At 38.9% G+C, this 6,647-nt stretch overlaps 1 pseudogene; it reads left to right on the top strand.

The window, feature by feature from the left end:
• Positions 1-2,243: 2,243 nt before the first annotated feature.
• LOC138820579 (UDP-glucuronosyltransferase 2A3-like) lies at positions 2,244-5,148 on the top strand (annotated as a pseudogene).
• The last annotated feature ends 1,499 nt before the right edge of the window (positions 5,149-6,647 follow it).

Below are 6,647 nucleotides of genomic sequence, written 5' to 3'. Positions count from 1 at the left end.
GCCGCTTTATCCGCCTGAGCTCCTGCTTACTATCAGGTGCTGGCAGCCTGTGTTGCCCAATTTCCAGCCTAGGGTATATGGGTGGAGTTTTGGTGGGGTTTGGGCTTCTCTTGTCCTGAGACTCCAGGTCTTTTGTTGTCACAGGCGTGCTTCCTGGGGAGTGCTGTTCCCTGTTTTTCTCCCCTCTGTGGAGGTGTATGCTCAGCTTTTTACTTCAGTTGGAAGGAGCTGGTTGTGTTCAGGTGCCCGATCCCCGGGCCTGGTTCCGGCCCCAGCCTGGGGCGCGCTCGTTAGGCCTGTGCTGATGTATATACCACCTAGGTTATGTAGCCTGGAGCGCACTCATTAGGCCTGTGCTGATGTGTATACCACCTAGGTTATGGAGCCTGAGGGACACAGTTCAAATTTCTTCTACTGTTGGTAGTTTTGACCCAGGGGCGCTGTTCCTGGATTGGGCATTTAAGCTCCCTTCCAGGGGCACTCTTGCTCTGGCCTGGCCAGCGGAGTGTGCTCCACAGGCTGGTGGAGCTCTCGAACAGTTTTAGTGGGTCCTGTGATCCGGGTGTTGGGGTAGGGAGTCTAGGTCAGGGTCTGGGGATTCCCTCCAGCTCTGGTCTCCCTTGAGGGATACACTGTCCCCTGTGGGGTACTCACCCTGGAGCTGGTTGTTTCTGTGTGGTGTAGGTCGTCAGTTGTTGTTGCAATACGAGTTCAGTTGGGGTGGTTGCGGGCTGGGCTGGGTGGTGATGGCTCTGTGTGATTCTTTTCTGTCTCTGCCTCTATCGAAGCTGTCGGGTCCACAGTGTCCACGCTCAGGCAGCTTCTTCCCAGATTGTAGAGATCTGGTGGGTCTGATGCCAGTGCCTTAGGCAGCTTCTGCTCGGGTGATCTGTGCCTCTGGGACCTGGGCAGCCCCGCCAGGTCGTTGCGATCACGATCGGGCAGGTCCGGTGCCTCAGGCGCGGGTCAGAGTTAATATTTTCTTAGAGAACTTTTTTTGACACTGTTATCATCAATATTAGTTTACCTAGTTGTATAAAGATGTTTACCCTCTAAGATTATAATGTTAATATTTTCTTAGTGCACTCATTTGACACTGCCTTACAAACGTGATTGGGATTTCAGGTTATATTATTTATTGCTTCATTGCTGTTTCCTGGAGAATTTTCTTTGGCCTGTAATTTATCAAATGTTACTAGAAATGATTCAATTCCCAATTATACAACAATGCACAACTCTCTGATTTTGTAGTAAACCTAATTTGGGTCCCTTTTCTAGAAAAAGAAAGGTGTTTTCATTAACTTGAAATTTCAATAATTCACACGTTTATTAGAAGTGAAATAATACTTGCTAAAGCTCATTAGCTCACATAGAATGCATATACATCATCATTCTCAAAATGAATGTTTTTCACTTTGCTAAGGTACTCAGACTTTTAATATATATTTTTATTGTAAAGATACTGTACAAAAGGGTTACAGTTACATGAGTAAGATAATAAGTACATTTCCTACTGAGCATTGTTACTCCCTCCTTTGTTTTTCCCCTACCATCCCTTCCTTCCCCACCTCCCCAACTCCTCCCTCCCCACCAAGTGGTAAATTTCATTTTTAACATAGTGTCTTGTACATCTCATTGTTACAATGGGTCAACCTGTATCCTTGTTTCAGCATTTTGTTATTTCCCTTTCCCTCCCTAATGCTTGATAGGAAATATACTCATTCCCTTGCTCATGTAACTGTAACTCCCTGTACAGTATTTTTACAATAAAAAACATACAAAAATAAATAAATAAAATGCAGGTGATATAAACAAAAAGAAAATAAATATACTCATTAGTTATGCAATGGTAATCCCTCTGTACATAGCTGTTATGATAAAATTATTTAAACAAGATTTTTTAAAGGAATATGTATATACAAGATGTAGGGCATCAGAATCAAATACAGTGTAAACAGGCGTTGTACCATGGGGGAAGGACATACAGAAGAAACAAAAAACCCTCAGAGTACATTAAAAACAGCAACAAAGATAAAACCTCTTGTTTCCCTATCTTGGGGTTCATTTTGCTTAGCATCATCTTATGTGATCATATCTACATAGCTTTTGACCTTTTCTGCTTGTCAGACGTTTTTTTCTATTCAATCTAATATATTTAGCAAAGGCATTATTTCATCATTCCCTTCAACTAAACCAGTTCCTTCATGGGTTATGTGTTTCTATCTTAGAAGAATCTCATATATTTCTTCTATTTCTAGAGTAAATGTTGGCTTGACTTAATTCCTGCAATAATGTGTGGCTCACCTTGAATTGAAACAAAGAGCTGTGATTGCCTTTCTACATCCTGTGCATTGTAAGCAATGTCTAGTGTGCTATAAAGGGGATGTAAAAACTATGATTTAAAAGGCATTTAGAGAGAAAGTGAAGTTTGGATCGGTGACTAGATAAAAACATCTATATTTGTAAGTTTTAAACTTCCCCTAAAATGGAAACATTCACAGGCTCAATGCAAATATTCACAGATCTATCCAATAATTGATTTAAGAACAAAGTTGAAAAATTCCCCCAAAGTATTTGTAATTTAGACTTTCGTGTCTATCATCATTTATCATCCACTACTTCCTATTTGTTGTTCAAATGTTAGTAACATCACACTAATCGGTCACATATTCCTATAATCTTTGTAAACAAACCATCATTTGATTCCCTGCGACATACTTCCTTTTTTTATTTTCATTTTATTGTCAAGGTGATGTACAGAGGGGTTACAGTTATGTAAGTAGGATAGTGAGTACATTTCTTGTTGTACTTGTTATCCCCTCCCTCATTTCTCTCCCACTTTCTTTCCCCCCTCCCCCCCTCCAGCCCCCAGTTGTACAGGTCATTTCCAATGTAGTGTCTTGTGAATATCGCTGTTGAATTGGTTCTGTCTTTATTCTCACCTTTTGCTGTTCCACTTCCATTCCCTTGATTCAGATAAACATATATACAATACCCAGGGTACCAAAATCAAATACAGTGGCAACAGGGGATAAACCATAGTGGGGAAAAACACACAAAAGAAACAAGAAATCACATAGTAAACTTGAGCACAGACAGTATCATCAAGGCTCTCCAAAGCCTCCTATTTTAACTGGAATATTCCTTTTGACAAGTTCAATGTCACCCTTCCTCCTCACATATGGAATTAAGACTGCTCTATTGATAAACAACATTTAATGCAAAGCATTCTGCTGTTCTTCTGAGTATCTATCTTTAGCCAAATCTGCTTCTGGAATCAACTGATAAGCCTGCTACCATTCAAGAAGACAGAAAAAAAACATTAACAGAAAAGAGAGAGGTTCTTCTCCTGAGGTTCTGAATCAATGTAACTCTTTAAAAATTATTTTGTCAGCTGGGTGCTGGTGGCTCACTCCTGTAATCCCAGCTACTCAGGAGGCTGAGATCTGAGGGTCGTGATTCAAAGCCAGTCTGGGCAAGAAAGTCTGTGAGACTCTTATATCCAATAACTCACTCAGAAAACCGGAAGTGGTGCTGTGGCTTAAGTGGTAGAGAGCCAGCATTGAGCTGAAGAGCTGAGGGACAGCGCCCAGGACCAGAGTTCAAGACCCATGACCGACAAAAAAAAATTGTCTTCTTCATATAATGTAAGGAGCAGCTAAAGATAAGTATGTAACCAGTTTTTTAAAAAAGATCTTCTGGGTTTCCCCAAAATTTCATAGTATTAATTAGATATATATTAGCACCTTTATTGTATTTAGAAATTTATATTAAAATAGCATTTTAGCATATCTAAAATAGAATTATTGGAATAATAGAATCAATTCCTAGCCAATATCTAAGTGTATTTCATCTCTTGTACAGATGACATACAGGTGCTTCATCTCATCATCCAAATGGACAAAGTTTTCTAAACCTGTGTTCTTTCATAACTCTAGAAGTTAATCGTTGACCCCTTGAACCGCCCCCTTCTACCTCCATCACATACATACTCTATCTACACAGAGAAGTCTGAGAGAATCATGAATCCAAATCCGAAGTGGGCTTTGATAAGTCTGCTGCTTCAGCTGTGCTGTGTGGGCTGTGACACTGTGGGAAGGTCTTGGTGTGGCCCTGTGAAATGAGCCATTGGCTCAACCTAAAGATGATTCTTGAGGCACACATCTGCTCACAATATTTCAGTGCATTGTTGAAAATCCTCAGCACTGAATTTCGAGGTGATCCAAATGCCTTATGACAGAGAGAGTACAATGAAGGAAATGGAAGACTTTGTAGACCTACTTGTGAATATCATCCCAACATTGCCATTCTGGCAAGCAGCAAGCACATTCCAAAAACTCTTTCTTAACAACACTGGAAAATTTGAAATGCTCTGTAGGAGTGCAGCCTACAATAAGTCACTCATGATGAAGCTCCAGGAAACCAAGTCTGATGTAATGGTGATCAACACTGTCATTCCCTGTGGAGAGTTCCTGGTTGAGTTGCTTGAGATCCCTTTTGTGCTTACACTCAGGGTATCTATAGGCAACACTATAGAGAGATACTGTGGGCAACTCCCAGCTCCACTTTCCTATGTACCTATGGCCTTGGGAGGACTAACAGACAGAATGACCTTTGTGGAAAGGGTGATGATGACATCTCCCCATTTGTTAGGAAATGGAAAGATTTGGAAAAAATTATATTAGGCGAAGTAATCCAGGCCCAAAGAAACATAGGTCCCATGTTTTCCCTTATTTGCAGTAACTAGTATCTGTCTAAGACAAGCAGAAAAGGTCAAAAGCTATGTACATATGACCATATAAGATGATGTTAAGTGAAATGAACCCCAAGATAGGGACACAAATATCTTTTTTCTTTCTTGCTATATAATTCTATATAATTTCTTGCAATATAATTCCATAAACCTTCAAAGAAATGGTTTCTTATTTGTTTGCTAGTTTGGTGGTACTGGGTTTTGATCCTAAAAAGGCTTATTTCTCCACAGGCAAGCTGTCTATCATTTCAGCCATAACCTATGCCTCAAAAGTATATTTCTTCATTTTCAGCTAATTGATCTCAAATTTATGTTCTTCTTCTTTTAGGTGTCTTTAAATATTGCTAAGGTTAAGAACATGATCAATTTGGTCAACAATTGCCCATTTTATGTGAATTTCAGATATCTTTTTCCCCAATTTTCTCCTATTAGGTTTGTTTGTGTATTGTAATGAGATTTTGTACACTAAGGAAACAAAATTCTTTGGTTATAATAAAGCAGTCCCTTAGATTTATGCATCAGTGCTTATGATATATTTATTATTCTCTTGTTTCATGAGATGTATTCTCTTGTGTTTTTTTATTTAACTAGAGTATATAACTTAACCATTTTCTTCATAAAGTTTTCATTCCTGATTGTTTACAATGTAACTATAATTTGCTTCTACTTTGAAATATTAAGTGTACTGCAAGTTTAATTTTATTTTAAAAGGTAGAATCATTTTTTTTTACTTTTTTCTACTTTGTCTTTCTTCTTCCTTCAATTCCTCCATCTCAATTTTTACCTTTGTACCAAGATGAGGAGCTGTTCAGTCATTATTTATTGAAGGATCCTTCTTCTCTTAATTGTCTTAATTCTCTTAATTGTCTGCCACTTCTATTCTTTGCCTTATACTTCCTTAAAATAGTTCATGATACCTCTGTGAAGAATGTCCTCCCTGACTTCTTTCTGCAGTATCCTGATTGTTTTTTGGTTCCTTGTTTTCCACATAAATTTTGGAACACATATTATTTTCTAGATCCATTATGAAGTTACAAAAAACTTATAATCTGATATATTAGCATGATTTTCAGTGAACATGTTGATTGATTTGGGAAGTTGACATCATTATGAAATTTTTTTCTCTAGTCCATTAACATGTTAACATCATTTACTTTTCAAGTATTGGTTTTAATGATTTATTTTGATTTGTAACTATGCATAGTCTACAGAATTTTTTTTTGGTCAGTTGTGGGGCCTGAACTCAGGGCCTGGGCACTGTATCTCAGCTCTTCAGCTGAAGGCTAGCACTCTACCACTTGAGCGTCAGCCCCATTTCCAGCTTTTTCTGCTTATGTGGTGCTGAGGAATCGAACCCAGGTCCTCATGCAAGCAAGACAAGCACTCTACCACTGAGCTACCTTCCCAACCCTTCTACAAAACTTTTGTGCAATTATTCACTGTATTTAATTTTAAATATATAGATAGCCTTTGTTAGGTGGAGTGGGGAGGGGTGAGTGGTCATGGAGAGCTTAACCTCAGTCCCTGGCTACTGTCTCTGAGCTCTTTTGCTCAATGCTAGCACACTACCACGTTGAGCCACAGATCCACTTCTAGTTTTCTGGTAGTTAACTGAGATAAGATCTCACAGGGTTAATTTTATACCCTGCTACTTTGCCAAAGTTTTGAATCAGCTCAAGTAATTTGGGAGTGGAGTCTTTGGGAGTCTTTACAAGATCATGTCATCTGCAAAGAGGGAGACTTTTACTCTATCTTTCCTTATTTGGATCCCCTTTCTGTTTGCATCTTGTCTTATTGCTGTAGCTAGGCATTCTATTAATAAATTGAAGAGAAGTGGAGATAGTGGACATCTTTGTCTCATTTTTGAGTTTAGAGAAAGGTGCCAGTGTAGTAA

Source organism: Dipodomys merriami, unplaced genomic scaffold, assembly GCF_024711535.1.
Source record: "Dipodomys merriami isolate MVZ:Mamm:240054 unplaced genomic scaffold, mDipMer1.0.p SCAF_9, whole genome shotgun sequence".
NCBI lineage: Eukaryota > Metazoa > Chordata > Mammalia > Rodentia > Heteromyidae > Dipodomys > Dipodomys merriami.
Note: the sequence above shows the minus strand (reverse complement) of the source record. Positions and strands in the feature narration are given on the sequence as shown.